The 16328-nt window shown below is 34.0% G+C and overlaps 1 long non-coding RNA gene across 1 annotated transcript; it reads right to left on the bottom strand.

Annotated features, from left to right (window-relative positions):
• Nucleotides 1–3499: 3499 nt before the first annotated feature.
• On the bottom strand, nucleotides 3500–9807 carry LOC134273773 (uncharacterized). The gene is made up of 3 exons (XR_009993484.1): nucleotides 9410–9807; nucleotides 7789–8006; nucleotides 3500–4272 (listed from the first exon to the last, which is right to left on the bottom strand). It is a non-coding gene; the product is annotated as an uncharacterized LOC134273773 (long non-coding RNA).
• Nucleotides 9808–16328: the final 6521 nt, after the last annotated feature.

Raw genomic sequence — 16328 nt, 5'->3', positions numbered from 1 at the left:
GGGTTGTGTGGGGCAGACCTACCCATGCAGAATACAATAGGGGATGAGTTCATATGGGCTCGGGAGGAGATGGCGGAACTCCTCTGCAAAGATGGCCTCGAGGTAAGGGAGGTAACCACTGACCCGGACAGCTCTGCCGGTCGAGCTACAGATTCCCTCTATAAGGACGGTCTGCTTCAAACTAAACCAGTCCATCGTAATGACACTCGTCACTTGTGTGAGAATATCAGAAAGTCAATTATAAAATATAAAACTCTAAGAGGTCATGCCAAGAAGAACTAGTGCTAATTGTAACGGGGACCGTTACAGATGTTCCCCAAACGCTCCCCAACTCCCTTTTGGTGCCATATTCCCTATAAGCTTCATTAAATAAGACAAACTCTACGCATTTGAGACTTTAACAACGTTTACCCAGAAGTGTACCAATTTCATTCAAATTTTAGCATTGCACGCGTGCACATGTGAATGCATGTGCTTAATGACCATACAATCTTGTCTTTACAATCTATAGATTTTAATATACTAAATATCAAAGTATTTAATCCAAACGTATTAAAAAATACGCTAATTCAAGTGTATTTTTGATTTTACTCATTTCGTGTGCACGCACGTGCTCACATGAGCATGGCGACCATACTTTCTTGGAGAAGTCCATTACATGTATCTATGTTCTAAATCCCACCCCGTTTGGTTGAAAACCAAGGGAGTTATAGCTGTTCAAAGTTTCAGCCAATTACATTGCAGCGCACGTACATGCACGTGTATGCATGTGCATGGTGACCATGTCTTCTTGTAGAAGTCCATTATATCTATCTATGTTCCAAATCCCATCCTGTTTGGTTGAAAACCAAGGGAGTTATAGCTATTTAAAGCATAAGCCAATCAGATTGCAGCGCACGTGCATGCACGCGTTTCCAAATAATTGCTATATATCTTATTGTAGGACATCCTAATGCATGTCTATATTTAAAATTTCAAAGGATTTCGTCAAAAAACAAGAAAGATATTGAGACTTTAGTTTCAGCCAATCAGAGCAAAGCGCACGTGCATGCGCGTGAGATCTTGCTTTTTTGACCATGTCACCTTGTCTATGCTTCTAATATATACTTCTAATATGAGTTTTAAAGCATATCATCAATAATTTAAATAGTTACGTCTGTATCAATTATATTGGACATTTCTCGTGTTGCACGTGCGAGCTCTTGCAAGCACACGTGCATGCACATGCTTTCATGATATTTCTTTTATTACGGGCTGTAGATCTCCCTAATGTATGACTATGTTCAAAATTTCAAATGATTTTATCAAAAACCAAGAAAGATATTGAGACTTTAGTTTCAGCCAATCAGAGCGAAGCGCTCGTGCTTGCACGTGCGATCTTGCTATTTTGACCATGTCATCTTGTGCATACTACTCATATATCCTTACATTATGAGTTTCAAGACATTTCGTCTAAAAATAGAAAAGTTACGGTTATATCCATTATATATTGGTCATTTCAAGTTTTGCACGTGCGCGCTCTTGCAAACACGTGCGCGCAAAATGACCTTGATTCCGCAAATCTACATAACATGCCTACTTACCCTAAAAAGGTTTCCCCTTAATCGGATGTGTACTTTACAAGATCATTCGCGGACAAAATTTTCCCGAGAAGAAAAATAATAATAACTAGATGAGATCTCGTTGCGAGCAACGAGTAGGTCTTCCGTTGAATTTCTAGATAAGATGAGATGTGATTTTGACTGAGATATTTGTTTAAAGAGAATGGCATTGAGTTTTCCCTAGTTAAAGTTTCTCATTTTTATCACGATATTCTGAACATCTTTTGTTTGATAAGTTTTATGAAAATACTCCCCCTTTTCAACATAAAGCATAAAAAATATAGTATTTTGGTCCCTTGTGACCCCTAATTACGTAACATATGATAAAAATATATTATTATATATTGTTGCAAATCGTTAAGATGAATACTTTGGCCTCAGTAATGTATAACAAAATATTGATCATTAGAGAGTTATAGATAAAAGAATATTGGCCCCTCTGAGCCCCTAATTTGAGGGGTCAGCCCCTTTTTCTTGATATTAAATGAAAAGTCTTGTGATTTTGAAGATTTTTTGTTCAACAATTATTCAGAGATTTCTTTTCGTTGTGGAGATATGTTAAGTGGAAATATTTAGGGGCCACTCCTACAAGTCCTTAATGGGGCCGTTTTACAAAAATTCAAAGTATGCATATTGTTTAGAACATTATTCTGACCATCTTTTCTTCAATATTGCTTATCAAAATATTCTCCCTTTTTGAGATATAAAGCGTCAAAGATGTGACATTCTGGCCCCTTGTGACCCCTAATTACGTAATATATTATTAAAATGTCATCATATATTGTTGCAAATCGTTAAGATAAACACTTTTCCTTCAGTAATGTATAACAAAATATTGATCGTTAGAGAGTTATAGATAAAAGACTTTTGGCCCCTCTGAGCCCCTAATTTGAGGGGTCAGCCCTATTTTCTTGATATCAAATGAAAGGTCTTGTGATTTTGAAGATTTTTTGTTCAACACTTATTCAGAGATTTCTTTTCGTTGTGGAGATATGCTCAATGAAAATATTTAGGGGCCACTCCTAAAAGTCCTTAATGGGGTCGTTTTACAAAAATTCAAAGTATGCATATTGTTTAGAACATTATTCTGACCATCTTTTGTTCAATATTACTTATCAAAATATTCCCCCTTTTTGAGATATAAAGCGTCAAAGATGTGATATTCTGGCCCCTTGTGACCCCTTATTACGCAAGATATGCTTAAAAGTTTATAATATATTGTTCCAATTGGTTTAAAATTTAAAAATATCGAAAAATCGAGCAGAAAAAATGATAAATTTTTTTGGTCACACGGGGGATCGAACCCGGGTCGCCCGCGTGACAATCCAACGCGCTAACCATTTAGCCATTGAGATCGCCGCTTCGCGTTTTCAAATGCATATATCTCGAGATTGGCTTTTTCGATTTTCGAACAAATTACATATTTCCGTTCTGCAAAAGGGTCTCTATTCAATTCTAAAACAAAAATATTAAAAAAGAAAAGTTGAAAAATTGCGTTTCTTAAATTCGTTTCCGGTATCGACCGGAAGTAATGACGACGCACGAAAAGGCGATTCTGCAACGCTATAAGTCATGAACTATCATCTCCAATTAATCTTCAGTTCATATCTTAAGCAGTTTTTGCTACTAAATCAAGACAAAATTGCATTTTAAAATCAGGAAATTGTCCATATCTCACGACCGGAAGTGACGGCGTCAACGAAAAAAATTTCCAATAAGGTTCAGATCAGTACCTATCAGATGTGAAAGTTTCATGAGAATCGGCCCAGTAGTTTACGAGAAATCGCGTGCACAAAATCGGTAAGAAAAATAATAATAATAAATAATAATAATAATAGGGAAAAAGAAACCGAAGAATAACAAGAAGGTCTTCCGTTGGAGACGGAAGACCTTAACTAGAGCAAAGCTCGTTGCAAAGCAACGAGTGGGTCTTCCTTCTTAGCGATAAGCAGAAAGTGATATGTTTCAATTGTCAACTTTGCTACCATTCTTTATTTCTTGACTCAAATAGCAAAAACCTTTCCGGGTTAGAATAGGTCCTCAGTACCCCCTTGGTTGTCGTAAAAGGTGACTAAATGGGGCAGTCCTTCGGATGAGACCGTATAAACCAAGGCCCCGTGTCACAGCAGGTGTGGCACGATAAAGATCCCTCCCTGCTCAAAGGCCATAAGTGCCAAGCATAGGCCTAAATTTGCAGCCCTTCACCGGCAATGGTGACGTCTCCATATCAGTGAAATATTCTGGAGAGGGACGTTAAACAGTAAACAATCAATCAATCAATTATACTGTAAAAATACACATATAACAGACCTTTATCACCTTAACTATTAGAATTGGTATGTCTTCTCTTGGAAACGGAAGACCTCAATACAGATGTTAACATGCAAGATCTGACACATACTTAAAAAGAATGTTTATTCCAAACTAAAGATAGATTCTGTAACAAAATCTATTTCCCTTGAAAAACTGAAAACAATTGATTTGTTCATATTTGTGGATTTATGTCTGTTTCTCAAATCAAAATTTAAATATGATCATAAACTAAGACTGTTTCACATGAATGTTTCTATTTCATTATGCTGTTTATTCCTTGTCATCCCTCAACAGATGCTCTTCTGGCAAATCATGATCATGCTTGGAATCAAATTTAGTACTCTGATGACAGTCACACCTATCAAAAAGAAATTGAAATTTTTTATTGAATATTTTTTTAAAAGTGCAACTTATACACTGTTATTAGATAAGATAAACCATCAAACTGAGTTCAAAGATACTGTCACATTTTCTACATGTGTATTATTTATAAAACCTCCGGTAGTCTATAATTATTTACGAATATAGGTTTACAGGCAGTCATTTGAGGATATTATAAAATAACATATTAGTTTTTCATGATTTCAAATAAAGAATGTTCATATAAAAATTTATTAGGAATGGTAAATGTTAACAGTAATTGTTCACCGACTAATCAGCCAAAAAGATGGTATCCAGTTATGATTTTTTATGTGTCAGGATAAGACCATTCATAAAGGTGTTACAGCACATTAAGAACAATGCGCTAATGAGGTGACAAAACGCTATCGCATAAGGAACAAAGAGCTAGCGCAAAGTAACAATGTGGCTCTAACTCATTTATAACACCATGCTAGTAAGTTTATGACAACATTCTGGCCAGTTTAAGACACTAACAAGCTAGCATGAAGTAAAAATGTGCTACAACACTTATGACGATGGGCTAGTGTGTTTATGACATGTACAACACAATGACAATGTACTTGTGCATTTGTAACAATGTTGCAGCAGGCTTTTACACCACACAGTCAAGATTACATATAATGGATTGTGTAAAGTTGTGTTAGCATGGCAACATATTTTGTGTCAGCACAACTGCATGTTATTTTAAGTTGCCCTAGCCTGACAGTGTTGTGAACACTGTTTTAGCACATTGTTCCTAAATATGCTGAAGCACTTTTACAAATAGCCTTATCTGGATACCATAATTTTCATAACCAACTAGCCATGTTATTTTGTAAAAGAACATGTACCAGGGTACATGTAAATCATTTTTTTCATTTAGATTTCCGTATGTTTTAAAAACACAGGTTAGACAATTTTCTATAAGCTTCTATTCATTATAAGTGTTTGCCAAAGCATTTTTTTTCTATATAACCAAAATACATCTTCGTCTTCATGGTAGCCTAGTGGTAGGGCATTCCCTTTATATAATCCTGAAGCTTAGCTTGATTTTTAGTTGGGCTCATTGCTACGATGTTCAACAGGAAATGCTGCTTCATCACTGCTTAATCAAATTTACACGTTAAAATATAGTACATTTGCGCAATCAAATTTGAGGCAATACAAACACTGATTACAGAATTAAATTTTCAAAGTTATCTGAAATTGTCAAAAAATAATTATAATAATGTACTTTCTACAGTCTTCTTCGATTAATTATTTGTTTAAAATATGCAAAAGGTTTTCATCAGGTATCGATGTGTGTGCCATATTCTATGAATAAAGGTTGTACTGTCAGTCTAACAGAAAAGCTGTAAACATCATTGGGCCAAAATAAAAAATACCTTTGTTTCCCCTAACGCGACAGACCCAATTAAATCGCGCCGACTGAAAAGATTTTTTAAATAAGATGATTCAAATATTTTTTTTATTGTTAACCAAGTTTTATCAAATACAATTTGACTAAAATCAGTTTTTATCAGAAAGGCCGACATTGTTCTACTGTGATTTTCAAGCATTTGTTGGAAACAAAATGAAATCCAGATGTGATTACAGGGCGTAATGTTGTTAAACAACGGCGACGGCTCAATCTTATGCTTTTAGCTACTTTGAATTCTTAACTTTAAGGTCTTGAAACAATTCAATAATTAAATTTTCCATGACTAATTGAGAGTGTTTCGGAGTAGTCTCGACGTCTCCATGTAAGTGAATAAATTTTCGAAAGGGACGTTAAACAACAAACAAACAAACCTGTCATTGAATTTAAGGTACGCAATACATGGTAAAGCCCACCTCATGAGTAAATGAGGGGCCATTCTAGTGAACACATCATTCAATTTCACTGCATTTTATTTAATTTGAGTTTTGATCTAATAACCAGTTCATCTATTTCCTATGTTTACTATATGTAATTATGGAACCATAGCAGTTGTTGTAAATATGTACATATTCATTCTGATAAATATAATTCAGATGTCCTTTCTTTATGCATTTATTTAGTGGTTAAACTTCGTGACTATGAAATTGTATATAGCATTTTCATCATTAATAGATTCGGTTTGGTTCAATTAATTATTGTTAACATACTATTTCCGAATAGTTTTGAAATCATGATTCAGCTTTTTAAGACCTCCAATGTATTTTTCTTTAACTAGGCCCTTGAAGATTGGTTGTTTCTTTGCTTTTAATCCCTTCGCGATTTGTTAGGACAACATTTAAACATTTCCCAATTGGGGCAGTCCAAATTTAAAGTACATCGGCACTTTTTGCCATTAAGCAGTGGGGGATCAATATTGCTTAGCAAAATCTTCTGCGACACTGGAAAGCATAAAAAATTTTATGGTCCCTTTTGAAATTACTGTTTTCAACGTTACTCATTGGGGATTTGAACCTGTGATTGAAAATTAGCCCCTTACTTCTTAACTCCAAAGCAAAATGCTAAAAGAACCACTGCTAATCTCATGGCCCTCAAAAAAGGACATTGATCGTCTATAAGCTCTGAAGGCTGATGGAAGGTTTGAAAAAATATACTCGTATGTCTGGTCTTTGCGTATTTGAGAATCTTGCCTATTTTATTCAATTTATGGCATGAGATATTTCACAAGTTAAACTAGATAACAGTTGTGAATTAATTGATCATGAATTTTGCTTTTAAACGGCATATGTACGATACTTAGCATTTTGTTCACAAATCGCTTTCTTTTGTACTTTTCTTATTTATAAAGGTAATTTTCCATTAAATTTTAAAATGTATTTTCAAAGCTGTTGCCATAAAATAAAATTGTTTACCTACCTACCGACCCAACTTGAGAATTTAGGGTCGGGTTAGGGGAAACAAAGGTATTTCTAATTCCGGCCTTAATTACTTGATGTATACTTTGATGCAAATTCTCAGCTGAGGACACATCAATGCATAATCGTTTGACCTTAATTAATCTTGCTGCATTAGTGTTTATTTACTTCTGTTGGTATATAAATCCCCGAAACCGCCTCAAACGATACATGTGATAAATATTTTATGCTGTTAAATTCTATAATAATTTTATTTACTTTCAAAACTTTTTAATACTATATATATGCCATAGAGATATTTTTGTGGATAACATATCCTCTCAATGTCTGAACTTGTTTTTAAACTGTCATCACGGTCTTTGTTCATTACCCTATAAATGAGCCCAGCTTTCAGTACTTCTGAGTACTTTGATTATTCACTGCATCAAACCTAAGACAAAAACATGGTGCAGTAATGTTACTTAACCATGCACCCAGCATTTGAAGTGAACGAGACCTTAAAAACCTCATAGTACATGTGAAGACAATGTCACTGAGTTCCAAATAAAGGTCTAAATTAAAACTATTCACCGGTATATATTAGCACCTCTAAATGAGTGAAGGAGTGAAAATTCTCAAATAACATTACCAATCAAAGTATCAATAAGAAGCTGATTCTTACGTCACAGGTTCCAATCCCATTGCTAAATGCTTGAGATGGGTTACTCCAATGAGACCGTATAAACCGAGATTCAGTGTCAAAAGGATCCCTTACTTCTCAAAGGCAATAAGTGCTGAGTACATGTCTATATTTGCAGCTTACTATCCCAAGTGGTGGCATTCAAATGACTGGAAAATGTTTGATAGGCCAATAATCAAACAAACCATTCCTGCAGTCATCTAAAAAATAAGCAATTTTTCTATTATTACAATTGTTTTTACAAATTTCTTTTGCGATTTAACTGAGCAACATTTGTGCAATTTTTTGTCAATAAATTTTGATACTAAAGACTTTGTTTGAACAGCTTTTTATAGCAAGTACAGACAGCAGCACGAAGCGCTGCTCATAGTGCAAGCTCTCATGACAACACCTTGGCGAAGAGAAAATTATCACTTGCTTATTGATCCACACAATTTCTTTTCCGCAGTAACTTTGGATCCACAGTGCTTTGATTCTTTAAGCTACATTCTTGCAAGAATTAACCAAAAGTTTCCAAAAAAGAAATTCACCTTGATTTAATAAATAAATTGCAGATAAATAATGGGAAAAAAATTCTTCATTTAAGTCAGCACTATTCAAGATTTAAACTGGTAATGTAAGCCTAACTTACACCACGACATCGTGTGACTTCAAAGTTTAGTGCCCTGTTCACATGGAGAGTTTAATTCACAGTAAATTATGGCGAAGTAAACTAATGCGAATCAAACTAATGGGAATCAAACTGTGTAAACATGACAGCTAATGCATATTAAACAAATGCGAATAAAAATTTTTCTTCTACAGTCAAGTGTCAGTAAGGCTATCCACTCAAAAATAGCACAATTAAGTACTTAAAGCTTACCACCAACATGTAGCATTTGAATGAATTTTGCCATTACACATGCCTCAAAATTTAATTCGAATAAGCTTTCCTTTGTGTTCACATGGAGCTAATGCAAAGTAATTTAATTCGCAGTAAATTAATTCGAATTAATAAAACTAATTTGAATTAAACTCCCCGTGTGAACAGAGCATCGATGCACCAAATATCAAGTGCGGTTTGACAAGCCCGATCTAAATTAAAACTGAATAAGTATCTGCCCTCACCCTAACAGTCACACCGTCAACATATTGTTACGGTGTAAATTCAACATTAAATAATAAGTGTAGTGTGAATTACCCCTCCATGGTTACTGCGGTATTGCTCTTTTGCAGGGCAAAATAATAACGTTTGGCAAAGTTTTTGTTGAGAGATAATTATAAATGATGTATATTTAACAATTACTTATACGTCATATTTCACCAAACTATATCATTTTGCCCTGCAAAAGAGCAGTACCGCAGTTACCTTGAAACGGTCTATAAGAGTATCACTATGATGGATAGTGGAGTGTTGAATTTTTTGTTTTGAAAGTGAGTCTTGTTGAAATTAAATGCTCACATATATTTAAATACAAAATAAAAAGCTGTTGGAATTTTAAAAGGCTAACAGAAAGCGTCTGAGCTTTAAAACAGATGTATCGGTGTGTCTGTGTATTTCTAAAAATATCAATGCTCTAAGCTGCCATAGTAATGTAAATTTTAGGTAAAATAAATTTCTAACCTTCATTCCGATGGTCCACGCCAATCAAACTTTAAAATGTCACCGTCGACTCTTTCATCACTCGATACATTTATCACTGGGAACCACGAACCAGAGTCAAGAGTGCTCAGCTTGTTAATGTAACATTCGGAATTTCCTCGTAAACAATTCACACAAAATTTATAAATCGGATAATTCTGCTGAAAATAATGCTCCAGAGGATTGATAAAGTATTTCGTAGCTGCATATTAAATGTGCGTGCATGTCTACATACGGCCTGTGGCTTGTGTGGTAAGAAATGCTCAACTTCACATGATTTCTAACTTTCAGTTTGTAAACATGTGTCCGACTTTTGGGACACACTAATAACCGGATATACGAAAGACCTGATATTTACCTGATGTTTTTATTTTAGATTAAATGACAATATTGAGTACTTCAGTTGACTTATTTAAATACTTTATGACTATGATGCAATATACTATACAAAAATTCGTTTGTTTGGAATATTTACTGACGATTTTGAATCAAGTCAAATAAGGTTTTTAGTATATCAGGTCTACAGTATAGTACCTTCCCATTTCCCACAATGCCGCGCGTTGTTTACAAACAAGAGGCCCCGAAAAGACTTCCTCTTAACTAATGCATAAATATTTTGATTTTACTTATTGCCATGTACATTATCACATTATATTAATTATTTGAATAAAAAGAAAACAGAGAAACACCGAATCAAAACAATATCTTTCAGATGCATCAACAAAAACTATGCAAGAGGCCCAGTCAAGGCTTGGCTTATAGTAGACAACTTGTTCCTGTAACGTTTCTCACATATTTGTTTTATAAAAAAACTATTAAATATAGCTTTAACCTTATTTCTCTTTATATCAAACGACAAGATTTAATCACTTCGAAACTATTTCAGTCAAACTTTTGCATAATATACCAATATTTTTAGCTATCAGAAAAAAACTTGTATGAGATATTAACCCCTAATTATAGGGGCCAGCCCCTTTTCCTTGATCTTATATGAAAGCTCTCGTAATTATGCACAACTTTTGTTATATATTTCTTACCAAATTATTCTCGGTTCAAAAGTTATTACACAAAAAGAAGCAAAATTTCGTGGGAAAAAAAATACTAAAAATTGCCGTCACATAGCTTCTGATCTTTAAGAAATCAGCTTATAATTTTATCGATATGCACATCTACAATGTATTGGCTACAAGTTCTCAAACTTTCATGTAATTATCATATGTCGTTTTTGAGTTTATTAGTGGACACGAGACATCAAAATTATCAATTAAAGGGCAATAACTCACAAAGTAAGGCATGTATCAAAAAATTGAAAGCAGATGTAAATAGGTGTTAATACAAGGTATCTAACCTGAAAGTTTCATAAAAATCAGTCGAAAGGTCTTTGAGAAATCGCCTGTCAAAAATCCGGCGGGAAAAAAAAAGCAAATAATAATAAGAAACAGTAGAATAACAGTAGGGTCTTCCGAAGGAAGCTCGGAAGACCCTAATAATAATAATAATAACTAGATGAGATCTCGTTGCGAGCAACGAGTAGGTCTTCCGTTGAATTTCTAGATAAGATGAGATGTGATTTTGACTGAGATATTCGTTAAAAGAGAATGACATTAAGTTTTTCTTCATTAAATTTAAAGTTTCTGTTTTTTTATCCAATATTCTGAACATCTTTTGTTCAATATTGCTTATAAAAATACTCCCCCTTTTCGAGACGTAAAGCATAAAAAATATAGCATTTTGGCCCCTGGCGATCCCTTATTACGTAACATATGATCAAAATATTATAACATATTGTTGCATATCGTTAAAATGAATATCTTTGCTTCTCAAAATGTATACTTATTACAAAAGAGTTAAAGAGTGAAAGACTTCTGGCCCCTCTGAGCCAGTAATTTGATGAGACGGCCCCTTTTTCTTGATATCAAACGTTAGGTCTTGTGATTTCAAAGACTTTTTGTTATACACTTGTTTAGAGATTTCTTTTCGTTAAGGAGAAATGCTTAATATAAATATTTAGGGGCCACCCCTTCAAGCCCTTAATGGGGCCTGTTTACCAAAATTCAAAGTATGCATATTGTTTAAAACATTATTCTGACCATCCTTTCTTCAATATTACTTATCAAAATTTTCCCCCTTTTCGAGATATCAAGCGTCATAGATTTGACATTCTGGCCCCTTGTGACCCCTTAATTACGTAACATATGATCAAAATTTTATAATTTATCGTTGCAAATCCTTAATATGAAGATCTTGCTTCTAAAATACATCATTAAATTTTGATTATTAAAGAGTTTAAGATGAAAGACTTCTGGCCCCTCGCAGCCCCTAACTTGAGGAGTTGGCCCCTTTTTCTTGATGTCAAACGAAAAGTCTTATGATTTCAAAGACTTTTTGTTCTACACCTATTCAGAGATTTCTTTTTGTTTAGGAGATATGCTTTATATAAATATTTAGGGGCCACTCTTACAAGTCCTTAATGGGGCCGTTTTACAAAAATTCAAAGTATGCATATTGTTTAGCACATTAATCTAGCCATCTTTTGTTCAATATTGCTTATCAAAAGATTCACCCTTTTCGAGGAATGAAGCGTCAAGGATTTGACATTCTGGCCCCTTGTGACCCCTAATTACGTAACATATGATCAAAATTGTATCATATATTGTTGCATATCGTTAATATGAACATCTTTTCTTCTGTAATGCATCACAAAATATTGATAATGAAAGAGTTAAAGATGAAAGACTTCTGGCCCCTCTGAGCCCCTAATTTGAGGAGTCGGCCCCTTTTTTTTGATATCAAAGGAAAGGTCTTGTGATTTCAAAGACTTTTTGTTCTACACCTATTCAGAGATTTCTTTTCGTTTAGGAGATATGCTTTATATAAATATTTAGGGGCCACTCTTACAAGTCCTTAATGGGGCCGTTTTACAAAAATTCAAAGTATGCATATTGTTTAGCACATTAATCTAGCCATCTTTTGTTCAATATTGCTTATCAAAAGATTTCCCCTTTTCGAGATATGAAGCGTCAAAGATTTAGCATTCTGGCCCCTTGTGACCCCTAATTACGTAACATATGATCAAAATTTTATCATATATTGTTGCAAATCGTTAATATGAACATTTTTGCTTCTGTAATGCATCACAAAATATTGATCATGAAAGAGTTAAAGATGAAAGACTTCTGGCCCCTCTGAGCCCCTAATTTGAGGAGTCGGCCCCTTTTTCTTGATATCAAAGGAAAGGTCTTGTGATTTCAAAGACTTTTTGTTCTACACCTATTCAGAGATTTCTTTTCGTTTAGGAGATATGCTTTATATAAATATTTAGGGGCCACTCCTACAAGTCCTTAATGGGGTCGTTTTACAAAAATTCAAAGTATGCATATTGTTTAGCACATTAATCTAGCCTTCTTTTGTTCAATATTGCTTATCAAAATATTCACCCTTTTCGAGATATGAAGCGTAAAAGATTTGACATTCTGGCCCCTTGTGACCCCTAATTACGTAACATATGATCAAAATTGTATGATATATTGTTGGAAATAGTTAAGGTAAATACTTTTGCTTGTGTAATGTATAACAAAATATTGATCATTAGAATGTTATAGATAAAAGACTTTTGGCCCTTCTGAGCCCCTAATTTTAGAGGTCAGCCCCATTTTTTTGACATCAAATGAAAGGCCTTGTGATTTTGCACATTTTTTCTTCAATATGCTTTAACAAATTATGAACGCGTATGAAGATATGAAACAAAATGTGTCAAATTTTGTGAGATATTTCTGAGACATTTTTTCGGGCCCTACCGAGCTCCGGCGCCTTTTGCGCTAGAAAGATTTGGAGACCCAATTACAACTCACCAAACCTTCCTTTACTTTCACTGTAAATCTTAAGTTGATATCTTTAGTCGTTTCGGAGGAGTTTCCTGGACAAGCCGACCCTCTGAAAATCAGAAAATCGACCATATCTCACGACCGGAAGTGAGATCATCAAAAAGCAAAAAAACCTATCAAGATCAATTGAATATCTTTCAGATCTGAAAGTTTGGTATAAATCGGACGAGCCATCTCTGAGAAATCGCTTGCACAAAATCGGTTGGAAGAAAAATAATAATAATAACTAGATGAGATCTCGTTGCGAGCAACGAGTAGGTCTTCCGTTGGATTTCTAGATAAGATGAGATGTGATTTTGACTGAGATTATTGTTTAAAGAGAATGACATTGAGTTTTCAATAGTTAAAGTTTCTCATTTTTATCACGATATTCTGAACATCTTTTGTTTGATAAGGCTTATGAAAATACTCCCCCTTTTCGAGATATAAAGCATAAAAAATACAGCATTTTGGTCCCTGGCGACACCTAATTACGTAACATATGATAAAAATATTATCATATATTGTTGCAAATCGTTAAGATGAATACTTTTGCCTCAGTATTGTATAACAAAATATTGATCGTTAGAGAGTTATAAATAAAAGACTTTTGGCCCCTCTGAGCCCCTAATTTGAGGGGTCAGCCCCTTTTTCTTGATATTAAATAAAAGGTCTTGAGATTTTGAAGATTTTTTGTTCAACAATTATTCAGAGATTTCTTTTCGTTGTGGAGATATGCTCAATGAAAATATTTAGGGGCCACTCCTACAAGTCCTTAATGGGGCCGTTTTACAAAAATTCAAAGTATGCATATTGTTAAGAACATTATTCTGACCATCTTTTGTTCAATATTGCTTATCAAAATATTCTCCATTTTTGAGATATAAAGCGTCAAAGATGTGACATTCCGGCCCCTTGTGACCCTTAATTACGTAATATATTATTAAAATATTATCATATATTGTTGCAAATCGTTAAGATAAACACATTTGCTTCAGTAATGTATAACAAAATATTGATCGTTAGAGAGCTATAGATTAAAAACTTTTGGCCCCTCTGAGCCCCTAATTTGAGGGGTCAGCCCCATTTTCTTGATATTAAATAAAAGGTCTTGTGATTTTGAAGATTTTTTGTTCAACAATTATTCAGAGATTTCTTTTCGTTATAGAGATATGCCCAATGAAAATATTTAGGGGCCATCCGACAAGTCCTTAATGGGGCCGTTTTACAAAAATTCAAAGTATGCATATTGTTCAGAACATTGTTCTGACCATCTTTTGTTCAATATTGCTTATCAAAATATTCCCCCTTTTTGAGATATAAAGCGTCAAAGATGTGATATTCTGGCCCCTTGTGACCCCTTATTATGCAATATATGCTTAAAAGTTTATAATATATTGTTCCAATTGGTTTAAAATTTAAAGATATCGAAAAATCGAGCAGAAAAAATGATAAAATTTTTTGGTCACACGGGGGATCGAACCCGGGTCGCCCGCGTGACAATCCAACGCGCTAACCATTTAGCCATTGAGATCGCCGCTTCGCGTTTTCAAATGCATATATCTCGAGATTGGCTTTTTCGATTTTCAAACAAATTACATATTTTGCTTCTGCAAAAGGGTCTCTATTCAATTCTAAAAAAAAAATAATAAAAAAGAAAAGTTGAAAAATTGCGTTTCTTAAATTCGTTTCCGGTATTGACCGGAAGTAATGACGACGCACGAAAAGGCGATTCTGCAACGCTATAAGTTATGAACTATCATCTCCAATTAATCTTCAGTTCATATCTTGAGCAGTTTTCGGTACTAAATCAAGACAAAATTGCACTTTAAAATCAGAAAATTGTCCATATCTCTCGACCGGAAGTGACTTCATCGACGAAAGAAATTTCCAATAAGGTTCAGATCAGTACCTATCAGATGTGAAAGTTTCATGAGAATCGGCCCAGTAGTTAACGAGAAATCGCGTGCACAAAATCGGTAAGAAAAATAATAATAATAATAATAGGGAAAAAGAAACCGAAGAATAACAAGAAGGTCTTCCGTTGGAGACGGAAGACCTTAATAATAATAGGGAAAAAGAAACCGAACGAAAACAATAAGGTCTTCCGTTGGAAACGGAAGACCTTAATAATAAGAAACAGAGTAAAAACAATATGTTCCCCAACTTCGTTTGGGGAACATAATTATATATCAATTTGCAAAGTTGGCAAATATTTAGGCAAAGCAAAGTACTAGTTTGATGATTTATTATATAACCCCATATATGCCCACATGGGCTTACAAATTTATAGTTTTATACTGGAAGGCTTCACACAGTATATATACCATGTATCATTATGAATGCTTGAAAAGATATATATCCTTACAAATATGTATTGTTTGTACTTATATAATAAGACATTCTTCCTGAACAATGATATGAAAAGGATCATCAATAGTGTGTTTATGTTAAAAATAGCACACAAAATACATCTAATTATGAAAAAGAAAATTTGTTGAAACTGATCGATAAATAAGCAAACTAGTTAAATTGATGATCGTGCACGTACATAAATTGTTTGATGCGCACCTATACATGATATACAAAACAATACAACAAATAATTCAATTAGTGTAACTTGGCTATAACTTTTAGAAACAGAAACAATCCAAATAAAAAAAAATCGAAGACATCAATCGCAATTCTGAGGTCAAAACTAAGGAATGTTGAGAATAGTTTTTACAGATCTCTGAGACCAGGTCCGGTTTAATAATATGTCCAAAAAAGAAACCCCAAAAGAGATGTATTTTGATACATTCTCAGAGAAAGCTGATATTCACCAGAAGGAAGCACGGAGTAACATTAAAAACATGCAAGGTCAGCTGTACAGATTCACATCTTTATGTTCATTACTAAGAAATGAATCTTCAGAACATGCATACCATACACATTACACAGCTTCTGAAGTAATATTTTGCTTCATGAGTACCACAAATTCATAATTGCAATGCCCTTCACAAAAATAAAGTACATGTACTACCTTTCCCATAATTGTT

Source organism: Saccostrea cucullata, unplaced genomic scaffold (genome assembly GCF_032062105.1).
Source record: "Saccostrea cucullata isolate Sc308-1 unplaced genomic scaffold, CSIRO_AGI_Scuc_v1 ctg7742, whole genome shotgun sequence".
In the NCBI taxonomy this organism is placed as follows: domain Eukaryota; kingdom Metazoa; phylum Mollusca; class Bivalvia; order Ostreida; family Ostreidae; genus Saccostrea; species Saccostrea cuccullata.
The sequence above is the reverse complement of the archived record's forward strand: the minus strand, read 5'-3'. Positions and strand labels throughout refer to the sequence as shown.